At 33.1% G+C, this 22,790-nt stretch overlaps 1 non-coding gene across 1 annotated transcript; it reads right to left on the reverse strand.

Annotated features, from left to right (window-relative positions):
- Window positions 1–9,335: 9,335 nt before the first annotated feature.
- On the reverse strand, window positions 9,336–9,442 carry LOC121231230 (small nucleolar RNA R71). The gene has a single exon (XR_005929295.1). It is a non-coding gene; the product is annotated as a small nucleolar RNA R71 (small nucleolar RNA).
- Window positions 9,443–22,790: the final 13,348 nt, after the last annotated feature.

Raw genomic sequence — 22,790 nt, forward strand, 5'->3', positions numbered from 1 at the left:
AAATTAATTGAGTTAGTGAATATTTTTGAAATACCTATGTTCATATGTTGGTTAGGTTATTAGGTTGACTATTTGGTATGATTTGGAAGTATTTGAATGTGTTTTAAATTGATTGAATGATTAGTATTTGTGTTACTTAAGGTTCAAGATTTGCAGGGTTGGTAAACTTGATGAAAAAGGATCATTTTGAGTCCACACGGCCTGGCATACGGGCGTGTGACCAGACCGTGTGAGACACACGGTTTACACATAGGCGTGTGGTTAGGCTGCGTGAAGCACTCGGCCTAGCACACAGGCGTGTGGTTTGGCCGTGTGAGGTAAGTCAGGGAGCTACACGGGTTAGAACACGGCCTGAAACACGGGCATGTCATAGGGTCACACAGGCGTGTTCCTTGACCACATGAGTGTGTGAGCCCTGTACTTAGGAAAAATTTTGAAACTTCACGAAAAATTTTCTAAACTTCCGATTAAGTCCCGATTTGTTTCCAACACATGATTTAGCCTCAAGGGCTAAATAAAGGGACATTATGATTAAATTATGATGTGTATGATAAATTATTATGTGGTTATTTGTATTTGTTTTGTTAAGCCTGGTAATGCTTCGTTCCGACGAGGAATAAGGTTTAGGGGGTGTTACAGATCCTCAAGTTCAAGAAAGAAGAAATTAAAGTTGAAAATTCATTATAATCACTTTAACTAACAAAAAATGATTGAAATCAACTTAAAAACAAGTTTAGAGATGAGGACCACCTTCAATTGAACTCAAATCATTGATTTGGAAGTTTAAATCAAAATGCGTGAAGAAATTCAGATGACTTTTGCCCAACTTTGAAAATTATTTTGAGCGATTTTAGAGAGAATTTTGGGAGAAAAAAGATTTAGATCTATTCTCTAATATTTTGTTTATGAAAATAAGATAGAGAGAGAGAGAGAGAGAGAGAGAGAGAGAGAGAGAGAGAGAGAGAAAGATGATTAAAAAGTGAGGTAGTTATAGAGTTTTTAAAATTGAAAACCCCACCTAATTTTCAAAATTTGGGGAATTTGCTATCAGGCCACTCCCCCTTTTCCCTTGTTTTACAATTTGCTCATTTCCCTCCAAAATTTCGAAAATATGGTTTATTTGCTATAAAACCTCTTACACATTTCCTTTATTTTTCAAATGAGTTCGATTTAATTAATATTTTAAATCATCCAATTAAACCCCCAATTTAAATTATTTTTAAATTCCAATTTAGCCAAAAATATTTATTTTTACTCAAAAATTATTTAAAACCATAAATTTATTTTTTCTAAAATTATTTTTATTTTTCAAAATATTTACCGATTTTTTTAGATGAAATTAAGCTAACTAATAAAGAATTTAAATCGCTAATTAATCTGATTAATTCCTAATTTTCACTCGAAACCCGGTAAACTTACCCGAAACTACTAGACCTATTTTTGGGTATTTACAGTAAGATAAGTCATCCTTATGGATTTTTATCAAGTAAGTGTTTTTCCTAAACTGTATAATTGTGAAATGTATGTTGTGTGATATTGATGTTTGCTAATAATGTGAAAAATATGTACATCTCATTCTCATATTATGTGATTATATGGCATATGTGATATTCGTATGAAAATAAGACGTGAAATTTTTGTACCTTGAGTACGTATGTGATTTGCATTTAAACATGCCTACACGATTTCGAGTGCTTTGGTCATATCATATGCATGGGGTGGGATATGTGAAAGGTGAAAGTATATGGCAATTTGTCTGCATTAATGAGACACTGATTTGATTATATGACAGTTTATCTACAACTCTGGTGGCTTGTCCACGATTTTGTTTATATGGTAATTTATTTGTGTTACTATGATATTGTTCACAATTTGGTGTGTTGGTTGGACGAGTTCTGCAAAAACTCGATTTTGGCGTGTAACGGAGATGGGCAAGATAGTTTTCCTAAAATCTACATCATTTTACAAATTATGCATTGACATGATCATGAATATATTGTGATATGTGGTTTTATGACTTTGTATCATATATGTTTTATATTGTGAATGAGTTTGTGTTAATCGCACATTGGGCTTAGAAAGCTCACCCTATTAGTGTTTCAATCTCTCAGGTAACACTCAAACATAGGACTTGAATTTTGCACACGATGGAGCCTCTCGGAAAATTTTACATCATGGATATTTATTGGATTTTTAACTATTTGGATTTTGGGTTGTGATTTTGTGAACTTTTGGACTTTACCTTTATTTTTTGGTTTGTGATTTATATTTCTATGACATTAAAACTATCATGCATGCATGCAAAATTATGGGATTTTAAGTATTTTTGATAATGTCATTTTTCTAAATTAATTATGTTTTGTTAAATTTTAAATGAAATAATAATTCGAAAATTTTTTAAATAATTTTATGAAAATCCGCTGCGAGCTTCTTATAAAAATTATTTTTATGATTATAATATAAAATCATTCGTTTTTAAATGTTTTCAAAAAAAATACAAATAAATGATGCTTTTCTTTTTTAAATAATTATATTTTATTAAGTATTTTTCGAAGAGATAAAATTTGTCAATCTTAGAGATTTCTTTTCGGTTTCAAACTCAAACCTCTAATTTTCAAATAAACAAATAATTTTGCACGTCGTTAATGTAATTTTTGAGATTTGGCCATATTGTCTAGGTCGGTTTTGGAGCGTTACATGGATAGGTATATTACAGATTAACTAGGCGAACAGTCCTATGGACTCTCACATTCAAATTCATGGATGTGGATTCATGCTTGCGGATTCATAGATGCAGATTCATAGATGTAGATTCATAGATATAGATTCATAGATGCAGATTCATAGATGAGGATTATCCTACGTATAGCTTTAATCATGAAAACTTGAGGACAAGTCCAGTGCACTGTCTTAGCTTGCATATACCCATGGCCATGAGACTTGCATATATACATGAGGCTTAAGGATTTAGACTTCGCAAAATCTCTTACTTGAGAAGAACCCTCGTAGGGTTTTCATATACTTGTGCACATATATCTCTGTACAATTCATTTGAACCTCCGTAAAGCCAAATAACATGCATCACTTCAACTTTCATTATCTACGCTACATACCTCCTTCACATATATCACATTAGCGTCAACAATTCAACCAATTCATTCTACTTGCTAGTACACACTGAACATGATGGCATTCATCACATATGTGTATGTTTACAACCATACACTTTTCTAACTAATGACCCTCCACACGACACTTACACGCATATTATCTGTAACACTCGTAACCCTGTTCCAGTGACAGATTTAGGTTAGGGGTATTACATTATCCCAACACAATTAAATCCCACAGCAACCCATATAGCAAGGTAACATAACGAATGACATCTACGAGTATGAGTGTAGGAACTCACTAGCAAAATACTTGGAAGCAAATATTACTTACAAATTGTTTAGCTTTTCCTTTATCACATGGGCCTCCTCCTTGGTTAGCTAAACACAACAGCCAAATAACAATCAAAACAAATGCATTAATATGTAAGGCAACCATAATTCATTAGCATATAGAGAAATTTTAAAGGTTAACTGCAAATTTAAATGATCATAGTTTAAAATTGATGAATTATACCGAAATCCACAAGTTTCCCTTCCTTATTCTTCAATCAAAAGGTACGAAATAGATAGAAAGATTACCAGATACTAAATTCTCAATTTCTCAAGCTAACAAGTTGGTTTCTCCCTCGTACAGACTATTGCCTAAACTTTTTTCTCTTTTCTTTCTTTCAAACGAATCAGAGAGGAAAATGAACGAAAGGAAAATGAATGCAAGAATAAGAAAATACTCAAATGAGAATATTGATTCTCCAATATATATATTAACCCTCCCGTTTATGATCACTAAAACCAATTCAGTCAGCCTAACATTTAATATTCATAATCATAATGTTTCCCACTCAGAAACATTTACTTCTAATGCAACAAACTAAAATTGAAATTTGACTATCTATCATTTAGTCCACAAGACCCATTTAATCACACTAGAGGCCGACTAAATTATAATTTTTCCAATTAGATACCCAATAGTGTAGTTGGATTAGATCTGAAATTTATTTATTTAACTCTCAACTTTTCTTCAAAAGTGACCCCACAAAACTTTTAACATCGCCAGTGTGACATCTTGCATATAGGACACATGGCATATGCGATCATTCCTCAATGTAATCTCTCTATATTAGTGAGTAGTCTCCCCTTTCACACCAACAAAAAAAATTATTCAATACATTACGGTCCTTTGTACCATCAAATCAACTTCTATTTGTGCTCCTCTAGAACTCATATATTCTTTAAAAAATGTTTTTTTAGACTATACCAATGTGATGTTGATAATATGGAAAATATATTTTTTTAAGAACATCAAATATCCTCTCAACCACATTTCTAAGTTTAGAATATTTGAAATTAAAGAATTCGTGAGTTGTCTTTGGTACTTCTCTCTAGCTTGATTCTCTCAAATAGTATTGTACCCTATGTATGGTGCAAAAAAACCTTTTTGTATTTGTATAAAAAACACCTACTAAACAATATTTTCCTATAAAAATAAATATAATAGTTTGAATAATTTATAAGAAAAATAAATTAATAGTAAAGCATTTTTATCCAATAATAAGAATATACTTATATAAATATATGTCTAAAATTAAAATATTTTATTATTATTTGATAAAAATAACTTTTATAAACTTGTTTAAAAAATATTTCTTAAACTTATATTATGTATGTATGGAAAATCATAGGGTAATTGGTAATTGCTAGTAATTACCTGCGTTATTACTTCAATTCTCATCCCTTTAATAATTGGAGAGTGTATTTGGGGTGCTCTAATTACACTCAATTCAACTAAATGAACCAATTACATTGGTTACACAAACATGTTAAATCTACTTATTACAAACAATTTGTAACATCTCTAACACCCCTTGAAATAATAATAGTGTCAATTCGGGTTGGCACGTGTTAAAATTATTGAAGTAGATAAAAAAATTATTAATGTTAGTGGAGAAGTTAGTAGGATATTATAAGAAATTAAATACTTTTGAATTGTAAAAATTAAGGAAATGGACTAAATTGTAAAAGTGTGAGAAGTGTTTGGCCCTAGTGTAAAAACTAGAAATAAGAAAAGACTAGATTAGATGGATGAGAAGAAGATGAAATACTTAGGAGCAATTTGACCAAGAGAGCACATAAGCTTTTGGATGAAATTTAAATGCAATGAGAATCACTAGTTTAGATGATGATGACTTGATTTTTTTTATTGGTAATTTAAAATATAAAATTTTAGTAGATATTTTTTGGGAAAGATGTAGAAAACTCTTTCCAACATAATTTGTCATCATCCTTTATTAGTTTCTTTTCTTTCTTTCTAATTCATGTCACCTTCATCCCTTTCTATAGACAATTTCAATTTCTTTCATTTTAGTCTCTTTTCCTCCATTCCTCACCTCTCTCAAGCTTTAACTTCCAAATTTCCATCATAGATTTTAGTGAAATCATAAGAAAAACTCTATGGAAAGATTAGATTTTTTGAAGTTAGCTAGAGTTTGTATTTGAGGAGAGAGAAAAGAAAAGTTAGGGATTTGAGAAATATTAAGGTAAGTATAATGAGATTTTTCTTAAGGTATTCCATGTTTATTTCATCAAAATGCATGGAATTAGTATGTGATTATTGTTTTGAAGTTAAATATTGTGTATGTATGCTATGTTATTGAAGAGAAAGTGAAAAGAAGTGAAGAACAAATTAGGGATAAAGGCAAAGGTATGGCAAAGGAGTGAAGAAAGAAGAAAAAGATTCATCCAAGCATTTTGTTGTAGGTATATCAAGAATTTTACTTATTTAATTAAACCCTAAATAGAAAACTTGACAAATTGGTTTAGTATTATACATTGGGTTTATTTACATATGAAAATTATGATATGTTTCATGGAATTTATTTGAATGTGCAATTGTATTCTTATTATGAATTAAAACGTATATGTGTAGTGAAATTGGTAAAGAGGACTAAATTGGAAAGAGAGTAAAAGTTAGATAGGTGAAATAGATGATGATATGAAGTATATAAATGGGATGTTAAATGTTGATGAAATAGATGTCAAGTAAAATTTGATGAATGGTTAATCTTATATGGATAAGGACTAAATTGTAAAAAATAGTAAAGTTTGAATTGTTTTATTGTTTGAGAAAATGTAAATAAATTGTATAGTTTAAATACCCAAGTAGACAAAATGAGAACTAGTAGGATATAAATGGAATGTCATTAGGAAAATTTCTATGCATACAAGTGATAGTGACACTACTGTGCAAGTGTTGGTGGCACTTCGGTGCAAAGTAACATCCGCATTGTAACACCCCTCACTCGTATTCAACATCGGAATAGGGTTATGGAGCATTATTGAACTTACAACTCCATTTCAAAAACTTTTCACATACATAATATCGTTTTATATATTCATCATCCAAACTCAGTCAATTTATCCTTTATACGAGCCAACGAGGCCTTAATCATGCATTAAGAGTGGTTCGAGACTAAACCGGATACTCGGGAAATTTTTCAACACTTAGTAAAATTTTTCTCAACATAGGGGACACACGTCCGTGTAGCCATGCTATGTGTCTCACACGGCTACCAGACACGCCCGTGTCACAGGCCTTGTGGACATTTGAAATGGGAGCACATGGCCATGTCCCAGCCTGTGTCCTACCTCGTGTAACTCTCTGACTTGGGTCACATGGCCAACACATTTTCCCATGTGGCTAGCTCATATGCCCTAAAAATGGCCCCATACGCCCGTGTGCCAGGTGTAAACGGAAAAATATATAGGATTTTTCCTATGTCATTTATAACCTCTTTACTTATAATTATTGTTAAAACTAAGTAATTGCTTAATAAATTAATGAAATATGTGAAAATATGAAATTAGGACATATAAATTATTAAAATGTGATTTTATGCTTTATTATATAGTTTCCATGCAATAAATGGCTTATTTTATATTAATTTGAATATATTATATTTTTTAAGACATAAAGTGGGCCATGCATGATTAAATTAAATAATAAAATATAAAATTATATTTAATAATTCATTTTAAAATATTTCATAAATAATTTGGGTTTTAATTTAATTAATTAAATTGAATAAATTTTATTCTTTGGTCCTTTAACTTGTTGATTTGTTCTGGACAGGTCTGATAGCTTTGCTGGATTACAAAACCATCCAAATTGGGGACTAAGCCAACCCAAAATTTGGCTGCACATGGCTGTCCATAAACCACTTTTTGGTTTAATTGCACAAGGACCTTGAAGAGTTGAAGAAACTAGAGATTTACCTGAAGATTTGTACTTGACCGAGCCTCAGTCCTGAGTTGTTGTGGCACTCAAATTGACCAAAAATCAAGCAAAATCCAGCTCAACTTCCTCAATTTATGGGCAGCCACCCATGGAAAATGCTTTAAAAGATGAAAATTTCTATTTTTAGTAAACTATCCCCCTCATCCTTCATTCATCATCATTCTCTCCTTTCTAAATTCTCTTAGCATTCTTCTTTTCTCCCCACCCCTGTCATCATTTTTTTCATAATGATTTTAGCATTTGAGCCTCTTAAAGAACCATTGGTCGGCCACCTTGAAGAGCCATCAGCAAAGGAGCGAAGCAAAGGAACGAAGCAGCCTCGTCAGTCAAAGTCTTAGGTGACAGCCACTCTAAATTGGGTTTAATCTTTCTTTTCTTTAATTTAATTTAAAGATGTTTGCTATGTGTTCTTTGTTCTTGTTTACAACAATGTTAGCTTAATTTTATTTAAGCTAGGATGATTACTTTGATTAAATAATATTTATTAGATTCATGCTTATAATGTTTATGCCTCAATCGATCATGTTTTCAATTAAAATCAAGTCTGTATTTTGTTCATACATGATTGAAATGCACCTAAATTAGCTGAGCGATCCTAACCAGACGATGGCTAGTGGACGCATAATTGAAATGTGCATGCTCAACTTAGATCCCAGCTCGATTAAATTGCAGGTTGCATAACAACCTTAACCAGGCTCTATTATATGCATAGTTTTTAGATTTGTGTGATTAAACTGTTTCAAACCTAACACGTCCCTGTTACCTCGCACGAATGCTAATAAGCCCTTAGTAAATAAGGATCAGTAAAATGCGTATTTACTAGGTAAAGGATTCCGAAAGGACCTAATGTGGTTTCCAAACTTATGAAAGATCGAGTTGCCATGGAATTTTTTTCCAAATATTATTAAGCATGTTGATAATAAGTTAGAGTTTAATTAAAGTAATTGTCCTAGTTTATTTATGTTATAATTGTTGCAGATTGTGTTTAATTTTTCTAAAATCTATTTCATTCATATAGGTTGCATACTTAGGTTAATTTTCATTAGGGATCATTGCATTTAGTCTAATATATTTTAATCATCACTTCTCAACTAAATTGTGTTTTTATTTACCGAATTGTTAATATAATTTTACAAATTAAGTGACTTAGCACAAATACAATCCATGTGGAGACGATAACTCGATACTTACTTATTACTTGATAACGACTGTGTACACTTGCACAAACCTACACGTTACAAGTTTTTGGCGCCGCTGCCGGGGATTGTCAACTGTTGCCATAGTTATTTCTTTCGTGAAATTAATTATTTTCAATTTGATTTATTTCTAACATTACTAACTTATTCTTTTTAATTTTGTGATTTTCTTTTCAGGTGTTTATGAGCATAGATCGGATTATCGATTTACTCCCTGTAGAACCTAAAATTGAGCGAACTTTCAGATAAAGAAGACGTGAATGAACAACTCAAAGACAAGTTGAGATGGACTTTGGAAATCAGAATCAAGACCAATGTAATGAAGCCGATCATGTGCGAAATCCTATCCTCATTGTCGATGATAGGAATCGATGCATCATACAATATGCTGTGCCACTTTTCAGTGAGTTAAACCCTGGAATTAGAAGGCCAGATATTGAGGCAAACCAATTTGAATTAAAACCAATGATGTTTCAAATGCTCCAAACGGTGAGCCAATTCAGTGGTTTGCCCACAGAAGATCCACATCTCCACCTTTGATTGTTTATGGAGGTAAGTTATTCATTCAAGATAGCTGGTGTGACTGAAGATGCACTGAGGTTGAAGTTGTTTCCATACTTATTGCGAGATCGAGCACTAGAATGGCTCAATTCATTGCCACCAAGTTCCATATCTACATGGAAAGAATTAGTAGAGAGATTTTTGGTTAATTATTTCTCGCCTAGCGAAAACGCGAAGTTAAGGAACTAGATCACAACCTTCCAAAAATTGGATGACGAGTCTTTGTATGAGGCTTGGGAGCAATTCAAGGAGTTACTCCGTAAGTTTCCTCATTATGGGATTCCTCATTATATCCATTTGGAGACATTCTATAATGGTCTCAATGCACATACAAGATTGATGGTAGATGCTTCTGCGAATGGTGCAATTTTATCTAAGTCTTATAATGAGGCTTATGAGATCATTGAGAGGATCGTGAGTAATAACTATCAATGGCCAACAAATCGAACAGCTTCAGGAAGACAAGTAGCCGAAGTTCATGAAGTTGATGCCCTCACTTCGTTATCAGCTCAGGTATCGTCTATTTCCTCTATGTTAAAATAGTTTATCGCTAATAGTGCTAATAATTTTGTAGCTCAGCCACCAAGTCCGTACAAAGTAGTTTCTTGTGTGTACTGTGAGGAAGGTCATTCTTTTGAGAATTGTTCATTAAATCTCGAGTTAGCGTACTATGTGGGGAACAACATCAAAATAGGGTGGACAAGGACCCCAGTCCAACTTCTATAATCCTTCATGGTGTAATCATCCTAACTTTTCTTAGAAAAACCAAGGAAATGGATCGAACCACAACTCATTGCAGCACAGACTCAACCAATCTTAAGGGTTTAATCAGCAAGCTCCAAAACCACCTCAAGTTGAGGCATCAAACAGTTTGGAGAACTTGTTGAAAGCGTACATGGTAAAGAATGACGCTTTGATCCAAAGCCAAGCAGTAACACTGACAAATTTGGAAAACCAAATGGGTCAGTTAGCTACGGAGCTTCGTAATAGTCCGCAAGGAACCTTGCTGAGTGATACTTAGAATCTAAGAAATTTGGGTAAAGAACATATCAAGGCAACGACATTGTGAAGTGGTAAAATTCTGGAATCCCAATTGATTTATGGCGAAGATAAGCCCGTTGAGAAGAATCAACTAGCTGTTGAAATTCTTACACCAAAGGAATCAGAATCTACAAAGACTGGCAAGGTAAATCCTAACTTATTGAATTCAGATACTTTAACATATTCTTTGGATGCAAATTTACCTACTCAGAAAAGTTTTCCGATTCAACCGGAAGCTCCATCACCTCCATATCCGTAAAGATTGTAGCAACACAAGAAAAAATAGGAGGTGAAATTCATGAAGTTCTTGGATGTTCTGAAGCAGTTACACATCAATATTCCATTGGTGGAGGCTTTAGAACAAATGCCAAATTATATGAAGCTTATGGAGGATATACTATCTAAGAAGAAACGACTGAGTGAGTATGAGACTATTGCCTTGACAAAGGAGTGCAATATGTTGCTGTAGAACAAACTGCCACCGAAATTGAGTGACCCAGGAAGCTTTACTATACCCTGTAACATTGGAAATCTTACTGTGGTAAAGCTTTGTGTGATTTAGGAGCAAGAACGAACTTGATGCCTAAGTCTTTTTTCAAGATGTTAGGGATAGATGAAGTAAGACCTACAACTATGACGCTTCAGCTAGCAGATTGATCTTTAGCATATACCAAGGGAAAGATAGAGGATGTTTTGATAAGAGTCAACAAATTTATTTTTCTTGCTGATTTCATTATCTTAGATTTTAAAGCAGATAAGGAAGTGTTGATCATCCTTGGGAGACCTTTCTTAGCCACGAGAAGAACATTAATTGATGTGCAGAAAGGTGAACTCACCATGGGAGTTCAACAGGTAACCTTTAACATTTTTAAAGCAATGAAATTTCCTGATCCAACGAAAGAGTGTTCAGTTATGGAAAAGATAGAAAACTTGGTTTTTATGGAAATCAATTTTGAAGAAGATCCATTGGAGAAAGCCTTAGACCTTGACCCTTTGGAGGATGAAGAAGGTGAAGAAAACATGGATTTTTTGGAAGCCAATCCTAGAAATTTTATTCAATCCACACAGTTTGAATCGTTGGAGTTAGAAGTCAGAAAATTTGTGCAACCCAAGTTGTCAATCGAAGAACCACCTAAACTTGAACTAAATGTACTTCCTTCCCATTTGAAATACGTTCATTTAGGTGACTGTTCTACTTTGCCTATGATTATTTCAGCAGGATTGACGAAAGATCAAGAAGAACAACTAATTGTTGTTCTAAAGAAATTTAAGAAAGCAATTGGTTGGACCATAGCTGATAATCAAGGTATAAGCCATTCTTTTTGCATGCATAAAATTATTTTGGAAGAAGGTGAAAGAGCTCGAATTGATGGACAAAGGAGGCTCAATCCTATTATGAAAGAAGTTGTGAGAAAGGAAGTTATCAAATGGTTAGATGCAAGAATCATCTATCCTATTTCAGATAGTTCGTGGGTAAGTCTGTATAGTGTGTGCCAAAGAAAGGTGGAATCACAATTGTCAAAATGAGCATAATGAGAACTGTTACCGGTTGGAGAATCTGTATTGATTACAACAAATTGAACAAAGCCACTCAGAAGGACCATTTTTCGTTGCCTTTTATGGATCAGCTATTAGATCGACTGGTAGGTAATGAATTCTATTATTTTTTAGATGGCTATTCGGAATATAACCAAATAGTTGTAGCCCTGGAAGACCAACATAAAATAACCTTTACTTGTCCATGCGATACGTTTGCTTTTAGGCGAATGCCTTTGGTTTATGCAATGCACCTACAACCTTTCAACGATGCATGATGGCAATATTCACTGATATGGTTGAAAATTTTGTTGAGTTTTTCATGGATGATTTTTCTGTTTCTGGTAACACTTATGATATTTGTTTAAGGCACTGAAGAGGTGTGAAGAGACCAATCTTGTCCTTAACTAGGAAAAATGTCATTTTATGGTCAAGGAAGGAATTGTCTTAGGACATAAAATCTCAAAGAGAGGAATTGAAGTCAATAAAGCAAAGGTGGACGTAATTGAAAGATTACCGGCCCCAATGAATGTGAAAGGAGTCAAAAGTTTCTTAGGCCATGCCGGTTTTTACTGAAGGTTTATCAAAGATTTCTCAAAAATTTCTAGGTCGTTATGTTTGTTGTTAGAGAAAGATACAATGTTTGATTTCAACAAAGCATGTTTAGAAGCTTTTGAAGATATGAAAAAACGGTTAATCTCAGCCCCAAAAATCATGAAACCTGATTGGAACTCACCTTTTGAGTTGATGTGCGATGCAAGTGATTATGCTGTTAGAGCTGTGATGGGTCAAAGAAGAAACAAAGTGTTGCACCCTATTTATTATACAAGTAGAGCTTTGACGATAGCCCAACTCAATTATACAGTAATCAAAAAGGAACTCTTTGCAATAGTTTTTTCTTTTGAAAAATTTCACTCATATCTTATAGGTACCAAAGTTACAGTATTTATTGACCATGCGACCATTAAATACTTGCTCACGAAGAAAAATACAAAACCGAGGCTAATTAGTTGGATACTATTACTTCAAGAATTTGACCTTGAGATCCAAGATAGAAAAGGTGTCGAAAATCAAATAGCTGATCATCTGTTGAGGTTGGAACAAGATGAGATAACTCGATCATGTGTGCCTATCAATGAGAATTTCCCAGATAAGCACATATTTGAGGTAAATCGAATTCATGAAACACATTGGTTTGCTGATTTTTCCAATTATCTTGCATGTGGAATAATTCCTTAAGAAATGACATACCAATAAAGGAAAAAATTCCTTCATGATAGTCAGTATTATTTTTGGGATAATCCATTTTGTTTAAATAATGTGCAGATAATATAATTCGAAAGTGTGTAGCAGAAAGTGAGATTGCTGAGATCTTGTATCATTGCCATTCATCTCCAAGTGGGGGACACTTTGGTAGTTCACATACTATAGTAAAGATTTTGCAAGCAGGTTTCTTTTGGCCTACGGTACTTAAAAATGCTTACGCTTATGTGAAGAGCTGTGATAATTGCCAAAGTATCAGAAATATATCAAGGATGAATGAGATGCCCTCGACAAAAATTTTAGAGATTGAATTATTTAACGTATGGGGATTGACTTCTTAGGCCTGTTTCCTTCTTCATATAGGAACAAATACATATTAGTTACTGTGGACTGTGTATCCAAGTGGGTTAAAGCTGAAGCATACCTTAAAAATGATGCTAAGGTAGTCATGCGATTCCTACATAAGCATGTGTTTACACAATTTGGGACACAAAGAGCTATTAGTGATGAAGATTCTCACTTTGTGAACAAATGGCTTAAATGGTTGCTTGACAAATATAATGTGAAGAACAAGATTGCTACTGTCTATCACCCCCAGTCCAATGGGCAAGTTGAGGGAGTGAACCATGAAATCAAAGGTATCCTTGAAAAGGTAGTACGCCCTAGTAGAAAAGATTGGTCTCGAAGGCTTGATGATACATTATGGGCCAATCGAACAGCATTAAAGACACTGTTAGGAATGACTCCTTATCGGTTAGTTTTTGGAAAGGCATGTCATTTGCCATTAGAGTTGGAGAATGAAGCTCACTGGGCTTTGAAGCAGTTAAACTTTGATCTTAAGCAAGCCGGTGAGAGAAGGATGTTACAACTTGATGAGTTGGAAGAGCTAAGGTTGTTTTCCTATGAGAATGCCAAAATGTGTAAAGAAAGATCAAATAGATGGCATGATAGTCATATACAACCTCGCGAGTTTAAAGAAGGTCAAAAGGTTTTGTTGTTTAGTTCAAGGTTGAAGTTATTTCCTGGGAAGCTTAAATCCCGATGGGAAGGACCCTATACCATATACCGATTTTATTCTTATGGAGCTATAGAGTTATACAAAAATTATGGAGGTGCGTTTAAAGTTAATAGTCAATGTCTCAAACATTACTGGGATGGTGAAGTTGAATGAGTTAAATCCTTATTCAAATTAACAGACCCTTGATTTTTCATGAACTCGTTTTGTAAATAAATAAATAAGTATAACTTATTTTCTTAGCTTATTACTGTCGAAACCATTTTTAAATCGAGTTTTGGAAAACGAGAATCGACTTTAAGAAAAATGAAAACGGGAGTCGCCACCAATCTTTTTAGGTGTGATTGGATCACCTTATAAAATGTTTTGTTTTAAAACATTAATTTTGGTCTACGAAAGTCGAGAAAACGGATTCGGGAGTCGGTTACGTACGAGGAAGGGTTAGCACCCTCATAACACCCAAAAATTGGTACCTAATTGATTATCAAGTGTCTTTAATGTCGGAAATTTGAAAGTTTTAAGATGCAAACCTCTTTTAATTAGAATGTCTCAATTTTGAAAATTTAGGCTCACTTATTTTAAACGAGTCAAAACATCACATCCAGTAAGTTAGGACGCAACATTTTAAAACCTTCGAAACTAAGCTCATCTTTCGAAAATTTCTATCTCGAAACAACAAAACGCCATATCCAGTAAGTTAGGACACTATGTTTTGAAATCTCGAAATAATTTTTTAAGTTTTGAAAACTCAAAATCACTTAGAAGGGTGCTTGACTATTCGAATTAAACGAGAAAAGTCGCAACCCAGTAAGTTAGGGCACTACCTTTCTCGAAGTTTCCAAACATCAAGCATTGCCTTTTATTTTTTAAAAAAAAAACCTTGGAATATTATTCTAAATGACGTTTTAGGATGACATATTAATGCATCATGAAGCATAGATGTACAAAATATTCTAACATTTCCATACAAACATAAATAATATCATTAAGACAAAACTAAATAACATGAACATACGTTTAATAAAAAAAATCATACTAGGGTAAATATAAGATAATAAACAAATAAAAATATGAGTAAACTAAAAGAAAAACATAATACATGCAAAAATTATACAACAATATATATCATAAAATAGCATATAAAAGAAATGATTAAACATAGCATATAAAAAAATGAAACTATGCACAAATAAGATAAATGACATACACTAAAAAATGAATAAATAGAACATTTACAAATTATAAAAATATAATGCAATAGTTCAAAATACATGAAATGATAATATAATATATATACATGCATAGAAAATATATATTTAAAAATAAACTATATAAAAAGGTTAAATATTATAATATAAAAAATACATAATCAAATGTATAAAAGATAGGAATAAATATACATATTTGAAAAATGAAGAAATTAAAATAAAAAAAGGGTTGAAAAACTAAGATAGACGAAGAATAAAATAAGAACAAACCACAGAGAGTAAGAACGCAAGAGGGAGAGAAATTTGAGTGAATGCTCTCAAGAATTCTTATTGCTTCCCAAAACTCAAGTGATTTACAATGAAGGGAGAGGCCTCTATTTATAGTTGAGCCTCCCCAAATCCAACGGTACAGATCAATTACATCAACGGTTAAGATTAAAGGATATCTATAAATTAAATCTCCAAGATTATAAGATCATATCTTCAAGATTGCATATCATATCTAAGACTGTATCATATCTAAGATTGCATATCATATCTAAGATTGCATATCCTTAAAGATTATATTTCCATATGAGTCAAGCTTATAGATGGACCTTAAATCTTTTCAAGTAATGGGCCATTCCGATTGGGGCAAATTATATGTTTGTAATTTTGTACTGGACTTGGACTTTATTTTATTTTTATTTTTTGGGGGTTTATTATTTTAAATACTGAAATGGGCCGGGCAAAAATGGGCTATTATAATTACATTTAATTAATTCTGTCTAAGGGGATTGGAACTTAAGCAGGACCGATGTGACCCCTCTAACCTTTCTTGGGAATTAATTTAATGTAATTTGTTAAGAAGAAAGTTTCTAATTAAGATTTAAAATTTTTAAGTTTCATTTGTTTGTTTGAATTTTAAATTTTTATGTTAATAAAGGGGGTCAAATTTGGCCCAAGTACTAATAAGTTTTTTCTTGAGACAAGACAGTTTGAGTTTGAGGCCCAAGATAACAAAAAAAAGAGGGAAAAATCCATACCTTGCCGCCATTCCCATTGCTTGCCACCCAAGTAACCCTAATGTAGCTAAATTTTTGCTACATGTTGCCCTAATTTTTCCTATAAAAACCCCTCTTCATTCTATTATTTTTCATATCCCTCAAAGCAATTTGCTTACACCCTAAAAATCCCTAAATCTTCCTTTTGTGCCGTCAATCTCAAATCCCAAAAGAAACCCTAGTTCTCTTCCCTTTTTGCCGAAATCACCTATTGCCACCACAAGAAGATTGTCGAAACACCAACTTTGCTACTGCACATTACCGTTGTCGTCGTCGTACACCTCCGTTGCTGTCGCAAGCTATCATTGTCACCGTACCATCCTTGTCGTCACATGATTTTTTCCATAGCAAGTCTTTACCACTTTGCCGATTTCTCTTTTCCCCCTTTGAGTAAAAATTTTGCAGAAATTTTCAGGAAAAGATACCATGTCTCGCAAAAGAACTAGATCGTCAAATATTACTCCTGAAAACCCGATTTCGATCGATGAAGAAGTGAAAGAGAGATTTGATTCAATTTTCAAGCATCAACCTATGATGCCGTAAAAAGGCTTTAACTTGAAGAGTAATGATTTGATGGTTGTACCTGTGCCAATTAGAAAGATAATCAATGCTCTCAAGTGGGAACTATTTTATGATGCTCATTCACTTCCCAGTGATGAATTAGTTCGAGAATTCTATGCAAGTTTGACAGAAAAAGTTGCTACTAAGGTCATCGTTCGAAAGAAAAGGGTACCTCTTACTTCTAAGTCCATCAATATTTGTTTAACTTGCCTGATGTTGAAGAAGATGAGTACTACCCTATGATGAACAATATCAATTAGGATTTTCTTCAATAAGTGCTTGATGTTGTGACAAATCCAGGATCTCAATGGATTATAAGAAAGTATGGGAGCCATTCTTGCCGAAGGGCATACCTAAAACCAGTAGCAAAGGTGTGATTTTATTTTGTTCACTACAGTTTTATGCCTATCTCACATAGTTCCACCATCTCAATAGAATGGATGCTCTTGTTATATGCAATTTTGACAGAAAAGTCCATTAATGTTGGGAAAATTATCTTTAAGGGGATTCACGATTGTACTAAAAAGAAGGTAGGAAGTGCTTATTTCCCATCATTAGTCACTTCACTTTGCTTAAGGGCCCGTGTTAAAACACAAGCAAATATGAAGGGCCGATATGTTCAAGGGTGTATTTCACCTTATGATCTTGAAAGGTTAGTAGAGAGGGTGCATGAGCTGAATCAAGGCGAGCAAGAAGAGCCAATTGAGCCAAATACCGAGGAGTCAACAGATGAAACTGAGACTGAAGCTAATTCAGTTGCAGACACAGAAGAGGAAGAATCTGATAAAGAACCGAATAGTTCTAAACCAGTTGAAGGATCTGAAAACCCTGAACCAAGGGTTGAGCCAGAAGAAGAACTAGTCAAGCTAAGTGTTGAACCTAAATCTGCAACTCCTATGCATGAAACTGAGACTGAAGCTAATTCAGTTGCAGACATAGAAGAGGAAGAATCTGATAAAGAACCGAATAGTTCTAAACCAGTTGAAGGATCTGAAAACCCTGAACCAAGGGTTGAGCCAGAAGAAGAATTAGTCAAGCTAAGTGTTGAACCTAAATCTGCAACTCCTATGCCGACTTCTGCAAGTGCTTCAAAGAAATTAGAGTTGTCAATTTTGATGGATATGTGCAAGTTCATGCACAATCAACAATAAACTTATTGGAAATATGAAAAAATTAGAGATGACTCAATTTGAAATTCTTTTAAGGATATATTTAATACTTTTTTTCCTGAGTTCCCAGATGTTATCTTTGAGACATGGACGGAAGATACTGACAATGCAAGCGGATATGGAGCTAAAAAAGAAAAGGGGAATGAATCAAGAAAATAAAAGGGGGGACTCTTGTCTTACTATTTATTTATTTTTAGGTCATTAGGAATTTATTTCTTTCGTAATTAGGATTTAATTTCTGCAGAATAAAACATAGCAAGCATGAATAAACTTAACACTTCTTTAGAAAGAAAAAGACTAAGTGATGTGGTAATGGGAATGAACATGTCTAGGATTGGGTTATTAGGAAAGACTTAGTATTTAAGCAGTCTTAATAACTCACCTCTCTTTCTTTACAACCCTACCTGGTGTTCAGTTTTCATTCATTACTTTTTTTCTTGCAATGATGACATTGCTTCTTTTTAAAGAGGGGTAAGGAAAATAAATTGCTCAAACTTTTAAATTTTTTTTCAAGTATGTTTCAATCATTTCTTTCATAAGTATATTTTAATAAATGAATGTTTAAAGATATTTTTTTAATAAGATAGTTTGTAGGCAAGTATGAATGATGATTTTATCTGAGTGAAAGTATGTTATCGTGAAGAATGGAATGCTTGTATGATCTTAGCCTTAGTAATGTTTGCCATGAAAACTTAGTTTCTTTTGAGATTAAACATGCATGAAGGTTTATATCTTTAGAATTGACTTAGTAACTTTCTTAAGGCGAAATCCTAAGGGACATAAAAATCTAAAATGATATAGGCACTATTTCTTTGGATCGTTTGAGCCTTTTCAAGCCAACCCTAACCATTGAAACTGAAATTTTGAGCTTAAAAGCATGTTTATTACAATGAACCTACATTATAAGTCACATTACCATCTTTTAAAGTTATCCTAATTTTGTGCACCTATCTTAACTAAAGTTTTCTTGGTAATCAACATTTGATGAAGTTTTCATAAAGATTTATGTGCTCATGCTTTAAAAAAAAAGAGCGAAGAAAAGTTTGCTCAGTCTCCAAAAAGGAAAAATGTATGAACTTGAGTTCAAAATAAGTTTGGGGGTGTTCCAAAGGTTCACTTAAAAAAAAGGTTGTATTATAAGAAAACCAAGACAAAGTTAAAGGTTAAGATTTTTAAACCGAAATATCCCATCTCTTAAAATCCCTACCTTTAACCGAGCCCCATTACAACCTTATAAAAGACCTATTGATTTGATGATTATGTCACCTACATTAGAGGAGAGGAAGTCCTAAGTTCGACATATGAAGATCATAAATAAGCCTTGTGATTGTTTGCTTGATTGATAGGAAATTATGTTGAATGAAGAATGTTATCTATGACTGTGACATATACACAAACTAAGATTCATGTTGGCATATTTTGAAGCTTAGTATAATCTTAAGGAATGTTTGCATATGAATTACTTGTTAATAAAGAAGATTGATGTGCACGAAGTTATTAATGCATGATTATGAGACAAAGATTGATGCTACTTACACAATTAGCAATTTTGCCTTAGCAAGACCTTTTTCTGTGCATGAACATTACTCGGGACGAGCAATGATTTAAGTTTGGGGGTGTGTAAACGGAAAAATATCTAGGATTTTTCCTATGTCATTTATCACCTTTTTACTTAAAATTGTTGTTAAAACTAAGTAATTGTTTAATAAATTAATGAAATATGTGAAAATATGAAATTAGGATATAGAAATTATTAAAATGTGATTTTATGCTTTATTATATAGTTTTCATGCAACAAATGGCTTATTTTATATTAATTTGAATATATTATATTTTTTAAGACTGAAAGTGGGCCATGCATGATTAACTTAAATAATAAAATATAAAATTATATTTAATAATTAATTTTAAAAATTTCATTAATAATTTGGGTTTTAATTTAATTAATTAAATTGAATAAATTTTATTCTTTGGTCCTTTGACTTGTTGATTTATTCTGAACAGGTCTAATAGCTTTGCTGGATTACAAAATCATCCAAATTGGGGACCAAGTCAACCCAAAATTCGGCCTCACATGGCTGTCCAGAGACCAATTTTTAGTTTAATTGCACAAGGTCCTTGAAGAGTTAAAGAAATTAGAGATTTACCTGAAGATTTGCACTTGACTGAGTTTCAATCCTTAGTTGTTGTGGCACTCAAATTGACCAAAAATAAAGCAAAAAATCAGCTCAACTTCCTCAATTTATGGTCAGCCACACATGGAAGATGTTTTAAAAGATGAAAACTTCTATTTTTAGTAAACTATCCCCCTCTCTTCACCTATAAATATGACCTCATTCTCACATTTCTAATCATCCCTCATCCCTCATCCCTCATTCATCATCATTCTCTCCTCTCTAAATTCTCTTAGCATTCTTCTTTTCTCCCCATGCTTATCATCATCTTTTCATAAAGATTTTAGCCTTTGAGTCTCTTAAAGAACCCTTGGTTGACCACCTTGGAGAGCCATCAACAAAGGAGTGAAGCAAAGGAACGAAGGAGCCTCGTCAATCAGAGTTTTGGGTGACAGCCACTCTGAATTGGGTTTAATCTTTCTTTTTTTTTTAATTTAATTTAATGATGTTTGCTATATGTTCTTTGTTCTTGTTTACAACAATGTTAGCTTAATTTTATATAAGCTATGATGATTGCTTTGATTAAGTAATATTTATTAGATTCATGCTTATAATGTTTGTGCCTCAATCGATCATGTTTTCAATTAAAATCAAGTCTGTATTTCACTCATACGTGATTGAAATGCACCTAAATTCGCTGAGTGATCCTAACCAGACGACTGCTAATGGACGCAAAATTGAAATGTGCATGCTCAATTTAGATCCCAACCCGATTATATTGCAGGTTTCGTAACAACTCAAACCAGGCTCTGTTATCTGCATAGTTTTTAGATTTGTGTGATTAAACTGTTTTAAACCTAAAACATCTGTAACATCCCAAAATAGGGCCTAGTCGGAACAGTGATTTTGAGACCATAAATTTGACATTAAAATATTTATTTTATGATTATTATGAGGTCTAGAATATGAAAATATTCATGTGTTAAAGTTTCATGAGGAAATCATATGAGTAAGGTGTCCAATTGGTAAATAAGGACCAAATTGAATAAATTGCAAAACTTGGATTCTAGAAGAAATTTGTATGAAATTGATTTATATTATTAATTAGAAGGTCTTAAAGATAAATTTGCCCAATTTATAAGTTTTTGGACAAAAATGGGCATGTATGGATAAAATTTTAAAGAAAAGGGCTTAAGGGCATTTTGGTCATTTGGCTAATTAATGAAATAAAATAGGAAAATGAAGGCAAAAATCAGCCATTCTTCTCCCTCATCCAACCGAATTTCTCAAGCCCTCTATAGCTAGGGTTTTCAACATTTTCAAGCTCAATAGTTAGTGCTCTCAAGCCTCGTTTTTAATATTCTTCGCATTTTTGAAATCCTGGTAGCTTACTCTATCCATTTCTACCCATATTTTGAGTTAGGGTTCATGTTTGCAAAGTGAACCATGTGTGACATATTTATTCATTGATTTTTTATGGAGGAATATGAAAGTTGTATGTGTGTTAAACATCTTTTTCTAGGTTATTTTCATGAAAAACACCTAAAAGGACCTTTTTGCAAAAGGTGTAAAATATGTGGTAAAAATGTGAAATAATGGAGAAATGTGAGCTGCTATAAGAGGAAAGAACAATCGGCTAGGCTTGGGTAAGGTATAAATTTCATGCATTTTATTATACGAGCCTAGGGACTAAATCGTAAAAATGTGAAAGGTTAGGGGCAAAACAATCATTTTTTTGGGGGGTGAAATTTAGGCTTCAAAATAATAATGTGAGGTATTGATGATTCATTTTTATTGTTATAGACCCCGAGGAGCAAATTTCGGAGGTCGATCGAGGAAAAGGAAAGGTTTCAGAATAACCGAAATGCGAAACCGAGACGAATACCAGGTAAGTTCGAATAACTTTAAGTAAACTATTAATATGCCTAATTACGTGTGTTATGAATGCATGATATTTAGATAATGATGGCATGAAAATCCATGAAATATGTCAATAATAATGATATGATAATATATGTCCCGGTTGAAGTAAAAAGGGAAATTCGATGGATAAACCATGGCTTACATGACTTGAGATCCTGCATGTGTTGCAGAAAAGGATTTAGGTGGATGGCTAATCTGTTGATCTCAAATGTAGAAAGGATCTAGCCCGGACGGGTGTTCCTTGAGTGATCGAGCCTCCCGAAGAATATGTGTGCATTATGGATTTATCCCGGACGGGTAATCCGATTAGGGTCTGAATTTAGACTGGACTGGTAATTCAAATCTGAGCTCATTGAGGGTGTTTGTCACTATAAAGGATTTAGCCTAGACTGGTAATCTCGACATCACCTTATGAGTTTACATTATGGGGGATTTTGCCTGGACTGGTAATTTTTGCCGTAAGATGTGAGGTTCGCGGGAGTGCATACATGAGATGATCGCTCTTATGACTTGACGGTAAATGGATAATCCATCGAGATTTTCTGAGTAACTCAATGGGATTAATATGTGATACAAAAATGAAAACGTTGAATGATGAGCTCATCTTAGATAAGTTACATAGTGTGATGTTATGTGATTAACTTGTTGATGGAGTGCATGTGATAGGGAAACCATTCCATATTTGTTGGTTTATTTGCCTAATATGGTTGCATGTTAAACAAATCGGTAAGTTTATTTTCCAGTTATTCGGGCTTA

The sequence above is a fragment of the Gossypium hirsutum genome, chromosome A06 (genome assembly GCF_007990345.1).
Source record: "Gossypium hirsutum isolate 1008001.06 chromosome A06, Gossypium_hirsutum_v2.1, whole genome shotgun sequence".
In the NCBI taxonomy this organism is placed as follows: domain Eukaryota; kingdom Viridiplantae; phylum Streptophyta; class Magnoliopsida; order Malvales; family Malvaceae; genus Gossypium; species Gossypium hirsutum.